General features: G+C 33.7%; 1 protein-coding gene across 2 annotated transcripts in view; it reads left to right on the top strand.

Moving 5' to 3' along the window:
• The window catches only part of NFAT (nuclear factor of activated T cells 3), a 317,259-nt gene that overhangs the window by 26,197 nt on the left and 270,013 nt on the right, over positions 1–21,049 (top strand). The gene's annotated exons all lie outside the window — the stretch shown is intronic.

Raw genomic sequence — 21,049 nt, 5'->3', positions numbered from 1 at the left:
TAATGACTTCCAGATGTCATGAAGTATAAGTCCATGGTTTCTATTTAATGTTCATGTGGGCAAATGATCTAGGAAGATTCCTTGAACAATCTGATGAAAGTATTCTCTTCTAAGTAAGGCATGGATGAAGCATGCTGGTCTGCTGTGCAATGTTTTGTGAGGATGTTTGCTACGACTGCTTTTTTCTTCTCTCTTATTTTCAACATTGCCTGCATGTTCTTTTTTATGGATTTCTAAACTTATCCCAGTTAGACCCACATACACCTTTCCAGAAGAACAAGGAATTTTGTATACCCTAGAATGCTGTCTTCAAGTGTTATTGGTTTTAAAAGCCACTTGACATTGATTGATTTTAATAATTGGACTATGTTTCTTGATGTGTTGCTAACATATGGTAAGGAGATTATGCCTTTGTAATTAATTTCAGAGTTAACGCAGGGGTCATTTGAAAATAAGTTTCTTTAGTAACTTCTTTGAGTAGTCATTTTGGAAGAACTGATGAAATAGGATTGGAAGTTCTTTTTTTTTTTTTTTTTTCATTTTAATTTCATCATTCTTAAATATGGTACATAATATATTTGTTGATGATGATGGAAAGAGCTTGCCCATATGGATTTGTTTTTCTGTAAAACTTTATGCATAGCATAGGATAGTGACCCTTCCCATAATGCACAGCATTATACATGTCTGCAAGGAGATATGTTTTGCAATATGGGATACTGAGGCAAGTGATGTGAAGTCTTAGCTTCTTTATACAAGTTGCTCCAGTCCTGAAAAATACTTCAGGTGCACACTTTGTTTGCTTACACTTGGATAAAGGATTAAACCAAGTATATAATTTCTTGATATCTTTAATTTACAGAACTATATGATTACATGGTGTTGTACGACACACATTCAAGGGTTAGTTAATTGAAAGTTTATTCATTTGAAGTTCAATTCACTGCATTTTTTTTTGCTTCTAAAGTCATGATTTTTATAAGGAATAACATTTCTAAACTTGTATCATGTTAGAAAAAGGTTATTAGTTGTGATGGTGCTTATTTTTCTAAATAAGGTATTTTTGTTCATTACTTCTAAATGTACTAATTTTATACTAAAAAATCTTTTTGGTCCAGGAAGCATTTGCAATAATTATGTGTTTAAATTGTAACATGAAACAACATTATAAATTTACTTGATTAATTTTTTAAAATTCATTTATACATGATAATTTTTTTATTATTTATTTTTTTTTTATTATCTCGTGGTATTATTACACCAGATCATAGATGAAATTCGTGTATTTTATACTGCACCTTTTCTAGATTGTTATAAAGTTCACATTTAGAAATATTCATACAAGTTAGTAAATGCAGTGGTGATGCTTCCTCAGTGTTAGAGATTTTGCAGATGGGAACTTTTATGCCATTGCTAAACTTCATTGGTCTTACATGGCCAGTCTTGAGGCAAGAGATCATGGTAATGGCACAGTGATTAAACTTGGAGTTGATTGTAGCTCCTGGTTTTTCTGCTGAATACCAGTGGTGGTGAGTCATGTCCTGGAGAATCATTCTTTTTATGTTTTCTTTTTCAGTAGTTTTAAAAAGATCAAAATCTGTGGTATTACTTGATGTTGCAGCTAATTTTGCTACTTCATCTGCAGTTTCATTTCTCTTTAATCCCACATGGGATGGAATCCATTGGAAAATTATTTTGGAATCCTTATGTACTTTGTTTATGTTTTTTGATATGTCTCTAAGCATTTCTTGATGGTTAGTAGCAGTTCTTAATAGCTTGAGGAGCTTCTAAGGAATCTGTAAAAAATATAAATTCCTTTGTTTTTTTTTATCCAAATGTTGCAGTGCTGTGTTAATGGCTATTAATTCTGCATGGTATAAGTTGCATCCTATTATAGTTGGTTGTTTTTAGTTCTATATTTTGAGAACTATATATGAGTATGTTACTCCCAGAATTGCCATTTGAATTTTTGGAGCCATCTGTATACATCTTTATTGAGTCACATCCATATTTCATTATTTTTAAAAGAGCTAATGATCTCAAGATTTCAGAGGTTTCTAGCTTTTATTCTCATGTTTCCCTATTTCAAAATTAATAACTATATTTTTCCTGTCTTGATTTGGAAGAAATGCTGGGTAGTTGACTATTTTATTTGAACAATCCAATGGAATTTTATTTTCCATGATTTTATGCATTGTTGATTTTTTCTTTATTCTGTTTGTTGGTTGCCACTTTTTAAAAAGTTTACTTGTTCTATGATGTGCAAGGTTAGCTCTTTTTTTCTACAAATTTAGTAGTAAGATTTTCTTGCCACCTAATTTTTAAAGGAACAAGGTTGGATTTGAATTCTGCTATTTTTGAGGAGTTGTATTATTATTATTATTATTATTAGGAGTTGTATTCCTTAGTCCACATGTGATTCTAGCTGCATTTTTCTGAATTTTTATATGCTTGTCTAAACTGGTTTGTGATGTTTGCATTTAGATGGGCAAAGCATATTTCATTATAGGTCGGATAATAGAGGTGTATGTGACTGTTAAGGTTTTAACATTGGCTCCCCACTCTATACCAGAGATACTTTTCATGATATTTAATCTTCTTTTTGCTTTGACTGCAACATTGTTGATATGTTTATTGAAGCTTATTTGGGGTTTTCATCAAATGTAATTAGTTGGTTGTTAGCATAATCTTTGCTCTCCACTTTCTGAGGTGGCAAATATACAAATTTCTGATTTAGTAGGATTAATTTTGATTGTTTGGTTTTACACTTTCAATGGCTTTAACTGACCTGCTGATGTTTCTAAGTTGCTATCTTTGTTTTTTTTCTTTATTTTTATTTTTGTCTAAGTTGTTTAAGTAAATGGAAAAAAGGAGTGGGCTTAAAATGCTGCCTTGAGGGAATCCCTGTCTTATTTTCACTTTCTTGGAAAAGGTATTATTTATTCTAATTTGAATTGTTCTATTTCTTAGAAAGTCATAAATCCAGTTTAGAATTTCCCCTTCTATTCTAATATGACAAAGTTTGGAAAAGAGTTTCTGTCTCCACACCTTTTCAAAGGCATTGCTGAAATCTATTAACGCTGCAATGGTGGATTTAGTAGGTTTGATCTGGAAGTTATCTTGAATTGACTGGGTTAAGTAGAAAAGTTGATCAGTTGTTGAGTGATTTCTTCTAAAGGCAGTCTGAAAATGTGGTAGTATACTATTTTTGTTTAGGATAGTAATTCAAACATTGGAGTATCATTTTTTTCATGAATTTGCCTAGAATTGAAGGCAGTGAAATTAGTTGATAACTTCCTGGTTGGTCTTGAGGTTTGTTAGGCTTTAAAATTGGTACGATTGTGGCTATTTTCCAGTCTTTTGGAGCTTTTTCTTGTTTTAGGCTATTGTTGTATAGGCAAAGTAGCTAATCTACCGCTAGGGGGAGGAAGATGCTTGATCATAATTCCTTGTATGTTATCTTGTTCACATGATTTATTTATATCTAGTCTCTCCAAGGCATCTCTCAATTCAGAGATTGTAAATGGATCCCAGAATAATTTGTCTTTATATTGGGTTGGCAAATAAGTTCGTTCACTTTTTCAAAGTGGAATGAAACACATTTAATTTAATATATATAATACATACTAGTCAGTTATATATTGACCCTCTTATCAATGACCTCTTGCCATCTGTCCACCAACTTCATTATGCCGTGTTCATAAAACTCCTGAGGTTTACTGGCAAAAAACTGATCCAGGCGTCTTTTGACAGCCTCCTCATTAGCGAAGGTTTTCTTGTTCAGAGAATTCTGCAACGATCGGAATAAGTGGTAATCAGAAGGTGCCAGGTCCAGTGAATACGGAGGATGCGGCAAAACATCCTAGCCAAGATGTAACAATTTACTCTGGGTTGTTAACAATGTTAACAACCCAGATAACAACCTTTCACCACGATAACTGGCATTGTCATGGTGAAAGGCGACTCCCTTCCGATTTGCCAATTCAGGATGTTTTGTGCTAATTGCATGTGCCATTCGTGTTAACTGTGAGCAATAGACAGTTGAATCAATCGTTCTGCCTGACGGTAACACCTTGGTGGACGACAACTTTATAATCCCGCCACACAGAGAGCATGATCTTCTTTGGATGCAATCCCACTTTCGAGGTTGTTTGTGGCAGTTCGCTCTTGTTCCCCCATGATCTTTTTACATACCACGTCATCATACACGATCCATTTTTCATCTCCCATAATCATCCTTCAAAAATGGGTCGTTTTCTTGGTGACATCACAGCGAATCACAGATGGATATGCAAGCAGTCATATTGGCCTCGGTCAATTCACGCGGCACCCAAACATTGAGTTTTGAAACATATCCCAGCTTGTGCAAATAGTTTTCAATGCTTGTATGGGATATATTCAGTACTGCAGCAATCTCCCGCACTGTTTGTGACTGATTTTTGTTGACGATATCCTTCACAACACTTGAACAACCTCAGTCGGGCGACCGGCGCGAGGCACATCACTGATGTCGAAATCTCCAGAATGGAATTTGGCAAACCAATTTTGGCATACGCGTTCTATTAAAGCACCATCCTCATATATGCTGCATATTTTTTTATGGGCCTCCGCATCTTTTTTGCCTTTTCTGAAATAAAAAAGCAAAATATGCCGGTAATGTACGTTATTTCCTTCCATTTCTAAAAATATTACACACACACAACTGAAGTAGGCCGAACGAAAATTCACTGAAAGGTTATGTTGTAAAAATAATCATAATTAAAATTCTGAATATTTTTACGAATTGTTTATGTCAGTATGTTTATTAGTTTTGTTTTCATAACACGCATTGTCGGCACTTGCGATGTGCCCGTTATGGAATTGTTTTGTCCAAAGTGATAAGTAAAGAAGTTAAAAAATTGATGTGCTTACTGGATTTGATATTTGTATTACTTACAGGAATTTTATTATAATTGAAAATATTAAGTTTTGTGTTTTATAAGGACATTCTCTTGTTGCTAACGGAGACAACATGTCAGCCATTATACAGTACTTAGTTTCTCGCTTGCCACGGAGTGCGCATGCTCGCTGAGAGGTTTGATGTGTGATTGACAGCTGACAAGGAAAGCGTTCGGTATCTGTAAAAGAGAGCGTTCGGAAGGAATTTAGAACACAGGCCGGCAGATATTTAGGTTCGGAGGAACTTAAGTTTTTTATGCTGCAAATTGAACAATATTTTGCCAAATGGCGACTCCTGGTGAATCCTCTGAAGAGCGTAGCCGTCCTCTTCTCTAGAAGATCAGTGCTTCCTAAAGAAGATATTCTCCTATTTAACACAAAAATTCAGTGGAAAACAGAGATCAAATATCTTGGTGTAGTACTGGACAGAAAACTGACTTTCAACTCCCATATCAAGACTCTCTGTGCAAACACATCAAAAACCATAGCTCAGCTCTACCTGTTAACACGTTGACCGCCGTATGAATCAAATACGATTCACACTACATTTGTTCAATGCGTTGCGTGAATCATATTTGATTCGCATAAAGATTTTTCTTTCAGGCCGTGTAGTTCACCCGTGATTCGTATCTAAATGAAATGCTTATGGGTAATGGAAATGTGGGGCCTGGTAAACAGGTTTATATGGTTAGCACAGTAGAATTTCAACTACACGACCTATTATAGGGGTTTTATTTTTACCTGATTTAGGCCAATTTCTAATGTTGAATAAAACAATAACAATGGTGCTAAATATTTATTTATAATATATGTCATTAGAAATGTTACAAATCATAAATTTTTCTTCTAAACAATTGAAAAACTAATAAACAAAAAAATGTCAAATAATAGACAAATTGATATGAAAAAAATAATTAGGTGAAATTATTACAATTACAAACTACAGTTATGCACAATAGTAAAACAACGAACACAGTAAAATTTTTTGCACTGAACACATTTCCACCGTGTTTGTGTCGCCTTAGATGTTGCATATTTTCTATTATGTTCTTCGGTTAACTTTTTGTAGCAAGATGTACATCTTCTCCTATTACTGGTACCAACCTCTTCTAAAATATGTTTTTCCTTGTCTGAAGTCGAAGCGACATTATTTTCCTTTGGTGTAATTCCTAATAACTCTTTTGCGATTTTTTCTCTAAATTCTGTGATGCTAATGTTTTTATCAGTAACTCGCTTATATACTATAAAAGCGTTCACCACAGCAGAACCTAAAATAATTTCAACTGCAAGTTTTCGATACCATTTCACACTTCTTCGAAGACAAGAAGCATAGGCTTTTATTTGATCAGATAGATCAATAAAACTTTTGCTTTTGTTATAGTCCATAATAGCTTCCGGCTTTTGCACTTCATTACCATTTCTTGCTGTAAGGGATTTCATTTTGTTTGTGTGTTTTGTTGATAACATAAGCACTTCACGTTTATCGCACCATTTTATTACCACCACCCCTGTGTCACTTTCTTTACCAATTATTTCACCCTTTTTCAATTTCTTCTGGGTAACATCCTGTGGAATTCCCTTTCGATTTTTTCTCAAAGTGCCTACAAGGTGTGTTTGTCTATTCAAAAGTTTGTGCGCTAATTCAATACTGGTATAATAATTATCTACAAATATTGTGCGTCCATGGTCAAGAAGATTCTCACAAAGTCCCATAACAATTGAAGTTGGAACACTATTAGTAGCATTGGTCTTTTCTGCGCCGCAGTATATCTTGAAATCATATGTATATCCATCTTCAATACACAATTTGAATAGTTTTATGCCAAATTTGTGTCGTTTATTCTTGATGTACTGTCGAAAGGCAATACGACCTCGGAAAGGAACTAAAGTTTCATCAACGCAAATATTACTCGAAGGCGTCATTATTTTCTGGAAATTTTTTCTTATATGATTTATGAGAGGTGTAATTTTATAAAGTCTTTCAGAAGTATTTCGACCCTCGTTGTCTGTGAAGTGCCAGTTACTGAGAAGAAGATCGAACCGATTCCTTGACATAACTTGTTTGATTTCTGTAGAATAGAGGATGTTATTCGACCAATAACACTCTAATTTTGGCATCTGCACTAAACCGAACCAAATTTGCAGACCCAAAAATATCTTCATTTCATTGGGATTTGTGTTTTTCCACTTTCTTATCCTTGCTTTTGGTAAACTTCTCTTACTGAGTTTTTGAAGAGCGTATCTGTTAGTTTCTTGCACCATTAGGTCCAGCAGTCCTTCATCAACAAACATAAAAAAGAAGTCTACAGGCTGTTTATCATGCATTTCTTCAATAACATTTTGTTTTATTCCAAAATTATTATCCACAAACTGAAAATGTTTTAGTTTATCACCTGTAATTTCATTCCATTGTAGGTCGGTTGAATTCACATTTCCAAGTATTTCATCTGAGGAATTTCTTATAACATCATCAATTGTTTGGTCTACAGAATGAGCAGCAGTAAACTGAGATGTACTAGGAGCGAAAACTTCGGTATTACCAGTTGTAGATACTTTTATTCTCTTCCTAGCAATGAGAGAATCAGAATCTGAAGACACAGAACTAAGATCACTTCCGTAGTAACTTTCCGTAGAATATTCATATGGTTCGTCATCAGATAGAACTTCATTTATCAAGGCTTCTAAATGACGTTGCTCTTTTTCGTAGTCTCCCATATTAGGGCAATTTATAACAATATTTATCACTATAACAAATTTATTCCACCGGACAAAACACTCAACACATATAACTGTTCGTAAGCGTCATATATATCCAAGTTTGACCTTGTGTGAAGTGCGAATCACGTGTGCACCGCTCGGCCCAGCAGTAAAAAAATTCTTCTCAGGCCGCGCGGTGCACACGTGATTTGCACTTAAAAAATCTATTTAGCTGCATGAAATAAATAAAAAATCATAAAATATGATTATTTTATGTTACTTTAAGCAAATTGTAAAACAAAAAGAAGTTGGCCTGGGGATCAAAAAATTTTTTAACATTACGGCAGTCAACGTGTTAATTAACAGAAAAACAGCAAGCTGAGCACCAGAATCAAACTTCTCATATACAAACTGATGGTTCGTCCAATACTCACCTACGCCTCACCAGCCTGGAGCCATACTTCAAACTCGAATATTATCAAATTACAAAGCATTCAGAACAAGTGTCTTAGAATGATCCTGGTTCATCCGAACTATCCAACTGCACCGGGACATGGAGATCCCCTATATTTATACTTTCATGCAGACTATAGCAACCAAATCCTTCTCAAAAGCAACTGTGCTCCCTAACAGACTGATCCAACTGGCTGCTGACTATGATGCAATGGACTATTCTAAGCACAAAAGACCTAAAGCCATCCTCAACCCCAACACTGAGGACTAATCTCCTAGCCCACTCATGGCGAGCAATTAGCTCATAAACTCTCTCAACTCACAGTCTCTATTAAGATAGCCGGGAATATGAAAAGCTTTTGCTTCACCCGTTAAGCCAGTAATGTTAATAGTTAATAAGTTTTTTATATGACGGTCGGAGGAAAATTAATAGTATATTCCAAAAAAGGAATCGTGGAACTATTAAGTTTTAATGTGGAATAAGTATGTGGATAAATAAAAGAAAATATTGCTATATGCGTTTTAAACGGAATATTGGAGGAAACACTAATTGAAAGATTTATAGTAGATTCCAAAAAGGGAATCGTAGAACTGAAAGTATTTTTTTATTAGAAGAGTTAAGACTGTCAATAAACATTTAATGAATAAAAAAAGAATTTGCTATTTACGTTCTAAAGGAAGTTCGAGAAAACTTTGATTAGGAAGTTTCATCTGTATTAAGGACGCCAGATCTGACTATTATTTCTACTGAAGAAAAGAGACAGAATTAAGTCAGGAAGAATTAATGTGTGTTACATAAGTGATGAGAAAGGATCCTGTAAAAATGAAGAATAGAGTCATATATCTATTGAAAAGAAACTGGCTATGAACATTTTGTCATTGTGAAAACAAAGTGTTTAGTCTAGTCTTAAGTGTAAGTTTATTTTTAAAAGGCCTTGGATCCAATTAATTTGTAGTTAATTATGTAATATTTGTTTGAAGTGTATATATATATTGTTTTTGTTATATTAAATGTGTTTATTTGTATTTTGGTCTTGAGTCAGTGATTATTTGGATTCTGAAAGAAAGAGTTAAGATCATTGCACCAATTGGAGTGAACCCTTGTGCATATAATAACATATAGGTATACTCGGAATTAAAAAAAAATAATTGTTAGAAACAGAGATCATCTCTGTAGTAGGATTAATATTAAGATAATATATATGAATATCTCCTCTATATAAAAATCCACAAATTATTAACACTATCCTCACAATTTTGGCAGTATGTCCTCTATTTATATGCCTGTCCACCATCACCCCAAGATCACCGATTTCCTCCACCTCCAATAATATATTCCCACCAAGAGTAAATTCTAGATCACATTTTTGTTTTCCAAATTTTAAATCTTTACTTTCATAGCATTGAACTGGTTTTCCCACTCTGGTGCAAAGCAGCTGAATATCCCCATTCAAATCTTCCCTAATATCATTAATATACAGATTAAGTAGAATGGCTCAAACAGATCTCTGAGGCACACAGTGACTAGTAACTTTCCTCTTGTAGGATATTTCTCCTCTATACATAATTTGCTGACACCTTTCCAGACAGCTAATCTCCAATCCAATGCATCTAATATCCAATCCCGTCCTCCCTAGTTTGACTATCAACTTATCATGCAGTAATCTATCAGAAGCCTATTGCAAAATCTAAGTATACTACTGTGTATTCATCTCCCACAACCATTGCTGCTGTCATCTTATTGTAATAAGTAAGTAGATTACTAAAATATGAGCTTGTAATAAAAAGGAGATTATATTATAAAGATTTTTAATTAATATTAATCCTGTCAGCGACACAATTGTTAATATAAGGATTAATTTATTATTTGATCTCTTTATTTGTAAGAATTATTTTTTTTTATATTTCTGAGTGTACCTATATATTATATTGCACAATGGTTCACTCCGATTGGTGCAATGACCTCTTTTTTTACTGTTTCTTTCAGAATCCAAAAAAAATCACTGACTCAAGACCAAAATACAAAATAAATGCATTTAATAAAACAAAAACAATATATATACACTTCAAACAATTTTTACATAACTAACTACAGAATTAATTGGATGCAAGGCCTTTTAAAAATAAACTTACACTTAAGACTAGACTAAACACTTTGTTTGTACAATGACAAAATGTTCCTAGTCAGTTTCTCTCTCTGTCAAGACCCTTCTCTGAAAGTATATGACTTTATTCTTCATTTTCATAGGATCCTTTCTCATCACTCATATAGCACACATTAATTCTTCCTGACTCAATTCTGTCTTCTCTTCAGTAGAAATAATAGTTAGATCTGGCATCCTTAAGACAGATGAAACTTCCTAATCAGAGTTCTCGAACATTCCTTTAGAACGTAAATAACAATTTCTTCTTTTATTCACTAATGCTTATTGACAGTTTTAACTCTTCCACTTTAAAAACTCATAGTTCTATGATTACCTTTTTGGAATCTGCTACTAATCTTCCAATTAGCGTTTCCTCGAATATTCCTTTTAAAACATCTATAGCAATATTTTCATAGTTCCACGATCCCTTTTTCAGAATATCCTATTAATTTTCTTCCGACTGTCACATAAAAAAACTTAAGTTCTTCCGAATCAAAATATCTGCCAGCCAGTGTTCTAATTTCTTCCCGAACGCTCTCTTGTTTACTCCCGTTACTCTGATACCGAATGCTCTCCTTGTCAGCTGTCAATCACACATCAACTTCTCGGCGAGCATGCGCACTCCTTGAAACTGGTAAGCAAGAAACTAAATACAATGGCTGACGTGGTGTCTCCGTTAGGACAAGGGAATGTCTTCATAAAACACAACTTAATATTTTAAACTACAATAAAATTTTTTTAAAGTAACACAACTATTCAAATCCGGTAAGTACATAATTTTTTTTTAAATGCTTTTAATTTACTATACTTACAAATCTCATTTCTATACCTTTCAAATATTTCACTTAAATTATTTGAATTATGCCCTAAATCTGCAGAATCATCAGAATTCTGCAGAAGAAATAGGTTTCATTCAGATACCTATCAGAATAAAATTCTACAGGTATCTGAGATTCTACAGGTTTCTGAGATTCTTTATGTTTACTAACTAACTTAGAGGTATTTTCACATTTTTCTGGTTTATTTAACTCTAAGTTAACTAACCTATGATATTCTGCTATAATTTCATCATTGTTAGAGTCAGTTTGATTATCATCACTCTTACATTGTACATTATCTGAATTATGTACTTTGGGATTTCTAAAATTTCCTGCCTTAGGGTTTATTTTGCCCAAATTTAATTTTCTCCTTTGCTGTGTATTTGAATTATGAGCTTTAAAACTATTCCTTTTTCTACTATTTGATTGTGAATGGGATGCACAATTAGTATCAGGAAGATAACTCTCATCTTTCAATATTCTCTTCATATTGTCTCCTAATATAACTCCTTAAAAAGTACCTTTTTAACCTATCAGAGTGTACATTTATAATTTACTAGGATTTTTGACATCTTGAATCCTAAAATTCACAGGAGAAAATTTATCTAAAATTCTATGTGGACCTGAAACTTTCCTTCCTAATTTCCAAACTCTTTTTATACTAGATTTATCATCTAACAATACTGAATCTCCTGGTGCAAATGACTTATACTTTCTAAAACGATTTATATACTGCCTAGTTTTTTGAGAATTAATTTACTTATTTCACTTACTAATTTGTGAGTAGTGGAAAATTTATCTACTACTGTTTCAAGATACTCATTTATGTCATTGTATCCTGTATTAGGAATGATTGAAATAAGTTCATTAGGAAAGATTGGATCAAAGCCATATAAAGCAAAAGATAGTTTTTCTTTGATAGCAGAATGAAAAGCAGATCTGCATGCAAATAATGCTTGAGAAATATATATATCCCAATCATTCATTTTAGTGTTTGCCAGATTGGAAAGTATTTACTTTATATTTTTATTCAGCCTTTCACACACACCATTACACTGTGGGTGGTAAGGTGTAGTAAAAATCTTCCTAACATTAAGGAATTTACATAATTGTAATAACAGTTCAGATGTGAAATTTGCTCTTTGATCTGAAAATAAGGTCTGAGTAGTTCCATATCTACAAATTATCATATTCAAGAACTTTTTTGCAATAGTCTTTGCTGTTTAATCCTTCATTGAAACTGCTTCAGGAAATCTAGTTAGCATATCTATGGCTGCTAAAATGTACATATTGCCTTTTTTAGTAATTGGCAGTGGACCTACCACATCAATAGCAACAGCCTGAAAAGGTCTAGTTGGGATTGGAAATGATTGTAGTGGAGCTTTTCCTCTGAAAGGGGGATCTTTTTTGGCACTTATGGCATGATTTCACATACGTGAGTATGTCACTCTTCATACCTTTCCAGATATAACGATCCTTTATTCTTTCCCAAGTTCTAGAAAATCCTTGGTGTCCTGCCAAGTCAGAATCATGGAAAGTGTACATAATCCAAGGAATCATTTGAGTTGGTGTCAATATTTTCACTTTCAATCTTCCATTTGTTTAGATAAGAGTAACCCATCTTTATCTAAATAAAAGTTTTCCAGGTTTAAAAATGTATCCAGTTGAGTTTCACCCTTCACTACTGCTTCATAAATAGTTTTAAGTACAGGATCATCTTTCTGAGCTCGAACAATCTTATCCTTTTCCCAAATTTGTGAACTAGGTTCCTTATTCTTTAGAGTCTCAATATTAAACACTGGATCATTATCATCAGTATGTTTAAAAACTTCAGGAGATTGCTTTAATTTTCCATTGTCACCTGATGTCCTATCTAAATGGCATTCTAGTCCACACAAGGACACTGTACCATCAACAAAATTGCATGCAAAAGCATGCCGTTTCAGAAAATCAATTTCAAATATTACTTGGAGATAATTTGGATTTGATGATTCTGGAAGAACTATTAATGGATGACAAACTTTGAATGGAAAACAAGGAATTGAAATAAAAACATTGATTTGCTTATCAGCTGACATTTCTGATTCAAATATTCCCTTTAATTTAATTGGACAACTTAAAACTGAAATGTCATTTGGAATCAGAGATTTAATTCCATTAAACAAACTATAAGAAATGAGTGAGATATGTGCACCTGTGTCAAGCAAGATTTCACAAGGCACATCTTCAATAAATCCTTGTAGAACTGTCAAAGGATTATCTCCATTAGCATAAGGAGCTAATGCTACATCAAACTCTCTTTTAGGGTTGGAGCTGTCTTTAGCTTTACCCATGTCCAATGAGTAGTTTGGCATTTCTGTCCTTGCCAGTATAATATTGGAATAATAATTATTCCCAGATTTTTCTTTATTCTCTAATTTCTTATGTTGAAAACAAGATTTATCCCTAACATAACAGTCTTTAGCAAAATGACCAGGTTTTACATCTAAAGCATCTTAGAACATGTCTCCTTTGAGATGGTTCATTCCTATCAATACCATTAGATTTACAAGATGAAGATTGATTATCTGTAAGATTCTTGGATGCTGTTAAATCAGATATCATCTTAAACAGAAGTTCCTGTCCTTCTACTATTGGTCTCTGTTGTCTTTCTATTTCTTCATTAAGAAATGTTTTCAGTTCCTCTAATTTTCCCAAATCATGTAATTTTACCTTCAACTCAGATTCTGGAATATCTTCAGTGAAATTCACAGACGTTTCCTTAGACTGTTTCTTTTTCTTAGCTCCCTTTAATTTTTGAAACTTTCCTTCTCTCACTTGATCTGTAGCCACAATGCTAGGAGAATGAGCTTCATTATACTGAAAAGAGTTTACCTGTTTTTTATTTGTGGAATCAAATATATCTCTGAGTCTCTCTTCCTTTTCCCTAACAAGTTCAAAACAATGTTCAAGATTTTTAACCTTTTTATTGTATGCTGTTTCTTTCAAATTATCTTTAAGGGCATGCCTAAATTGATTAAACAGCAACCATTCTAAAGAGGATTTCTCTTCAGATGAAACATTAAATTTATGAGCAATGCTCCAAAGTCTATGATAATATTCTGAAACAGATTCATTACTACCTTGAATGCACCGATGAATTTTCCAAATGTTAGGCCCTAATTCTTTTACACTTGAAAATTCTGATATTAGCAGACTTTTAAATGTTGCATAACTGTCAGTGTCTCTCAGTAAAGGAGATGTGTTTAAGAATGTTTTGGCTTTGCCCAACAATTTATTACGAAGTATAATCAACAAATGAAAATCTGACCATTTTCCTAAATCTCTAATTTTTTCTGCATATTTAAAAAATGTTTCTATACTTTTACTACTATCTCCTGAGAAAGAAGGTATTACTAAAGTTGGATTAATTAACCTAAAAAATTCCTCATCTTTAACTAAAGAAACTTCACTACTAAAATTGCTATCTCCTGTAGCCATTTTACTTGAGTCAAGATTTACTTTCTGGAGTCTAAAAATAAGTTAAGTCACAACTGATCCTGTCGATCGACTGCGGCATTATAAAAGTTTAGAGATTTTTTATTAATATTATTTTAATCCTGTCAACTGCACCATTGTTTATGATAAGAGATTTTTATTAAATATTAATCCTACCCACGGCGCCATTGTTTAAATATAGGAATTTTATTTAATCTCTTTTTCTAACAATTATTTTTTTTATTTCTGAGTGTACCTATATATTATATTGCACAAGGGTCCACTCCGATTGGTGCAATGACCTCTTTTCTTACTTTTTTTTTTATCAGAATCCAAAAAAAATCACTGACTCAAGACCAAAATACAAAATAAACACATTTAATAAAACAAAAACAATATATATATAGTTCAAACAATTTTTACATAACTATTACTACTACAGAATTAATTGGATCCAAGGCCTTTTAAAAATAAACTTACACTTAAGACTAGACTAAACACTTTGTTTGCACAATGACAAAATGTTCATAGTCAGTTTCTCTCTCTGTCAAGGCCCTTCTCCGAAAGTATATGACTTTATTCTTCATTTTCATAGGATCGTTTCTCATCACTCATGCAGCACACGTTAATTCTTCCTGACTCAATTCTGTCTTCTCTTCAGTAGAAATAATAGTTAGATCCGGCGTCCTTAAGACAGATGAAACTTCCTAATCAGAGTTTTCTCGAACATTCCTTTAGAACGTAAATAGCAATTTCTTCTTTTATTCACTAATGCTTATTGACAGTCTTAACTCTTCCACTTTAAAAACTCACAGTTCTATGATTCCGTTTTTGGAATCTACTACTAATCTTCCAATTAGCGTTTCGTTCAATATTCCTTTTAAAACATCTTTAGCAATATTTTCTTTTATTTATCAATACTTATTCCACTTTGAAACTCATTAGTTCCACAATCCCTTTTTTGGAATATACTATTAATTTTCCTCTGACTGTCACATAAAAAAAAAACTTAAGTTCCTTCGAATCTAAATATCTGCCGGCCAGTGTTCTAATTTCTTCCCAAATGCTCTCTTGTTTACTCCCGTTATTCTGATACCGAATGCTCTCCTTGTCAGCTGTCAATCACACATCGAACTTCTTGGCAAGCATGCACACTCCTTGAAACTTGTAAGCAAGAAACTAAATACAATGGCTGACATGGTGTCTCCATTAGTGACAAGAGAATGTCTTCATAAAAGACAACTTAATATTTTAAACTAGAATAAAAAATTTTTAAAGTAACACAACTATTCAAATTCAGTAAGTACATAAATATTTTTTTAAATGCTTTACATTTCATTTTAACAAAATAATTTCAATAACCGGCACATTGTAAGAGTGCCGAAAATGCATGTTATGAAACCAAAACTAATAAACATACTAACATAAACAATACGTAAAAATATTCAGAATTTTTAATTATGATTATTTTTACAAGCTCCCTTTAGCATATTTGTGCTGTCAACCAAAGATTATACTGTTGTTGTCAATCAGTTCTCGATACTACATACATGAGATTATATGCTACTTACATGAGGTATGTAGTATATAATCAAGTCCCACAGCCTTATTAACATCAGGTTTGCTTAATTCCCCATATACCTCTTCATTATTCAGCAGTTAGTCTCTCTTGTTCATCATCCACTGCTTTCAAACTCTGCATAATGTCACATTCAGAAGGTTGGCATAGTTGGAATGAAAGACATTTATGAACTACTCATTAAATATCTCAACTATATCCTCTGCAGCAGTTGCCCTTATACCTTTTTTTCCAATCGGTGCCATTCTTTAGTTACATTTTTTTTTTTTCTTCCTTAGCTAACTGCTTCTTATACTACACTTTTGCTACCCTTACCAACCAAGCCACCCTCCTTGCCTGTTCTTTGTAATCTGCATGGAATTGATTATTTCCACTCATTTTTCCTATGTTTCCTCCATAATGCCTTTTTTTCTCTCTATTGCATGCTTAATCTTTTCATTCATCCATTTCACATCTACCTTATTTAGCCTTCTGACCTTTGGAATACATTTTGACATTGCTTCAACTAAAGTCTTGAATATCACTTAAGCAGCATTGATCCCCTTTCCACCCATCTCCTCCTTATAGTGAACTACATTAAGCACATCTCTATGGTCCTCTTATATTAAGGTTTTCTTGTGTTGGGGTTCTGTCATCATGTTCTGGATGCTATATTGGTTGCAGATGGGTCCTCCAGATTCTTGGAATTACTAATACATCATTCTTGTTGAGATTCAGATGATGTCTGAAATGTCAAGTGTTATTTTCATAATTATAAGTAATTATTCCAACACGTGTTTTTGTCTTCATAAATTCTTTACAATGAATGCTGACCACCGTGTAACCTTAAAAGAAAGAATCTCTGGTGGAATAGCCTTTCTTTAGCCTTCACAACCTCGTGTACTTTGGTATTACAACAATGCCAAATGGGAGGAATTGTATGATTTTTGAACCTTTTTTTTTTCAGACTACAGTTTGCATTATTCTGATCCAGATACCTGTTGTGATCTGATCTTGTTACAGAAATAATCCATGTTGGAATGGAAACTTTTGTTCCTCACACTGTTCAAATTTCCCAACCATATCTAAACTGTGGTTCTTTGAGAAGGATGTCAAAGTGGTCTAAGAATAAAACAGGTTATCATAAGTGACTTGAGACCAAAACCAGCCTTACTTTATCGTATACACAGTTGCCTGCAACACTTGTAAAACCACTTTTAGGAGAACAAAGTCTAAATTCAACATGAGTAAATGTAGCACAATTGCTGCTTGTGCTGTTGGCATTTGCACCTTCTGGTCTCTCGCCAGAGCTATTGAGAGCAACTTCTGTCCATCTGTGCTACCTCCTCTAGCTCATCTGATAGCATTGTAACATCACTTAAATTCAAGGCTAATGTCCTGGTGGCTTCATTCTTTTCTTTCAACTCCTCCATAGGCAAAATCCTCCAATGGCAAATTATCTCAGCATTGCATTCAGAAGATGCTTTCAGAAGAATCTTGAATAAGTTTGATATCATAAAGGTACCAGTCCTGATGAGATCTCATTGCTTATGCCCACGCAATGTGCTCCTGAACTAATACCTGTTCTTTATCATTGATTCACTAAAGTATATTCAGCTGGCATTCACCCTACTACATAGAAGAAAATCCACATACAACCAGTTCCCAACAACAACAAAAGGGTGATAAACGTTTACCATCATGCTATTGACCTATTGCCTTCACCTCAATTTTGCCTAAAATTATGAAGATTATCAATGATAAACTTCTACACTTGGAGAACTATCACCTAATTAGTGAACTCCAGTATGGATTTTTCCAATCTACATTCATAGGAGAGCTCTTGGCCTGCATCACACATCTTTGGATTCATTCCATGGAAAGGTTTGGAGAACCTGTGCCAGTGCTCTTGACATGTAGAAGGCCTTTTAAAGGATCTGGCATTGAGAGATTCTCAACAAGTTACCATCATTTGGATTATCTTCATCCTTTTGTAATTGGGTTGCCAATTTGCTCTCAGATCAATCCTTACGTGTAATGATGGATGGTGTTCTCTCTCTTCAGACTGTCCTGTTAATACTGGTGTCCCTTTGAGATTTGTCATTTCATCCACCTCTCTTCCTGATTTATATTAACAACCTGCTCTCATTGACTGCAATCTCTATTCAGAGTTTTGCTGATGATAGCATATTCCACTCCTCCTACTTATATGACAAGCCATGCAGTGCTCAAATATCAAGCTTCGAGATCATCTGTAATAAGTGCCCTGAACACACTGATATCTATAATATCCTTGATTGAGGTGAAAACAGTCTTGTCGACTTCATTGATTCCAAAACACAGTTTTGCTTATTTTTTCACAAAGCAGATCTCAGATCTTCTCCACTTACTTTTGATAATGCTCAGCTCAATAGTCAAGACCAAATTTCTCTTCTTGGACTGACTCTTACTTCAAACCATTCCTGGCATAATCACTTCTATAGCATCATCAGCCTCCAAAAAACTTACCATCCTTTTCTGTTCAAGACATTATTCTACCAAACAGTTACTTACTCTATATAAATCCCAAATATGACTAAGCTTGGAATACTGCTGTCATGTTTGGGGTGGTGCACCTGAGATCTCCCTAAAAATTCTTGATGCTTTTCTGAAAAGGATAGTCTCGCTGATTAATGATACATCTCTTACAGATTCTCTTCAGACACTTTCTCCTAGAAGATCAGTTTCTGCGTTGTCTCTCTTCTACAGATATGAGCAGGGGGAGTGGTCTGGAAATTTCTGATAAATACGTAAAACAAAAATTATATTAAAGCAACTGATATAGCCCCAAGAAAGAACATATGAGGATATAAGAATATAAGTTACCTTCGTAACTCTGCTACTAGTATGTTATTTCTTCTGATTATATCAGTTGTTTTAATATCATTTTTGTTTAGGTGTCCATTATTCCTCCTATTTCTGCCAGATCTGCAGGAACTTGATCAATATCCCTTATAGTCCAACTGCATACTTACCAAATGTGCTACTCCCAGTCATCTGTCATTCTATCTGCCCCAATTCTGTGAACAGCCTCCCTTGTGAAGCATTTCCGAAGGACTGCAACCACTAACAGTTGTAATACACAAGTAATACACACAGTGCAGCCCATATACCATTCAACATTTATTTGCTATATAGACTTTTCTACCTTTTATGTATTGAGAAAAAAGAATTGCTCCTGAAGGGCAAAGTGATGATACCACACTAGACACAGTGCAAACCATATACCATTTAAAGACATTTAAGTGGTACACTGGGATTCAAACCTAGAACCTTTTGATTGGCTTTGGTTATATGTAAGAGATCCTGCAGACATTCATATAATGCTTATCACAGAATATGATGTGGTCACGATCCTATACATAATGTCCAATTAATGCTGAGTAGCATTCTTAGTTTAGTGGATTTCACACAATAACTATAGAAAATATTAGTGACTATACCAATATACACTAATTTGAAATAAGTATTAGGATAGTGCTACTGTATTTCAATAGTACATGGGATCTCTTCTTGCACTGATTGCACATTTCTGCTCATTTCAAAACACCTTCCACCTCTGCAAGCAGTAGGTGGAAGGTGTAAATTCCATTCTGAGCATGGATGGTTGTGAATATCTTTAGTTGATAGATGTATCATCACCAAGTGTGAGATCACCACCTGCTTATTGGAGACAGAGTAGCTTTATTAAGTTCTATGTTTTGTCTCTAGGTTACAGTTCTGGATTATCTAATCCTTGGTACCCACGGTGCTGATACAGTGGGTACTAAGGATTAGATAATCCAGAAATCGTGACGTTGTTTTACAGTTTTTTGTGGTTGGGATTTGTTTAAAACATTTGGACTATTCTTCCATTCATATGATCAGTCCACATGTTGTTGGCTGTTTTTATAAAAGGGAAATAACTCCTGCAATGTAGAGATGTTGACTCAAATCCAAATATGGATTTGACTCAACATCTCTACCACTATCTTCACATTTGAATCTCTTAAGCATCTTAGTATTATCATACACAATGAGAAGTGAGGTAGAAAAAATTTGTTTTTTGTAATGTTCACCAAATTCTTACTCTGAAGATTCAAAAATCACTGTTTAAGACATTGGTTATGGAAAATCTTGAAGCTGTGATCAAGGTTTGTCAAATGAAGAAGTGAGGAGTGTATTGTCATTAGCAAAATAGTGTGATTTCATTTTAGTGAGAGAAGATAGTCCTTAATTCATTGAATTAAGACTGTGATGAAAGTGCAGATCCCTTGGATACTCAAGCATTCATGGTGAAATCAGAGAGGAAATATCCACTAGGGATATTTAGTTTTGCAGAATATTCAGTTTTGCCTTTATTCAGTATTCAGTAGAAAGATTTGATATTCAGCCAGCTGAATCAGAAAAATTCCTGTGACATGCTTTAAACAACCTCAACAAATTGGGAAAAGCCTCCCTTCCCTTATCTTGTGTGACTGCATATAAAGCTAGCTGCATTTGCTACAGGCACTTTCTTTAGTGCTTTTATTTTAGTTTATGTTATGCAATCTTAAAAGTTTATATTATGAAGTATTAAAATTTATCTTAAAATATTGAAAGAGGGTACAGATTTGGAATAAATAATAAAGAAAAAAATGCATTATTTGAAAGTTTTATGCTTTATGTGGCTGCATTGCATAGTTCAGAAAGCCTGGACAGAGGTACAAATTCCAGATGATCAGAGTAGAGCTCTCAAAATACCCATATATAAAAAGGAAAATAAAACTGAATGAGAGAATTACAGAAGTATTTCCTTACTGAGTGTTCCTAGTAAGCTTTATGTACGTATACTTGAGAAATGGTTGAGAAGGATTGTAGAAGGGAACCTTGATGAAGAACAAGTTGGAATCAGAGCCAAATAGAGGCTATCAGGATCAGATTTTTACTTTATGGCAAATAGTTGA

The sequence above is a fragment of the Typopeltis vanoorti genome, chromosome 1 (genome assembly GCF_054136105.1).
Source record: "Typopeltis vanoorti isolate ZY-2024b chromosome 1, IOZ_Tvanoo_1.0, whole genome shotgun sequence".
Taxonomy (NCBI): domain Eukaryota; kingdom Metazoa; phylum Arthropoda; class Arachnida; order Uropygi; family Thelyphonidae; genus Typopeltis; species Typopeltis vanoorti.
This window is presented reverse-complemented; position numbering and strand designations above follow the sequence as displayed.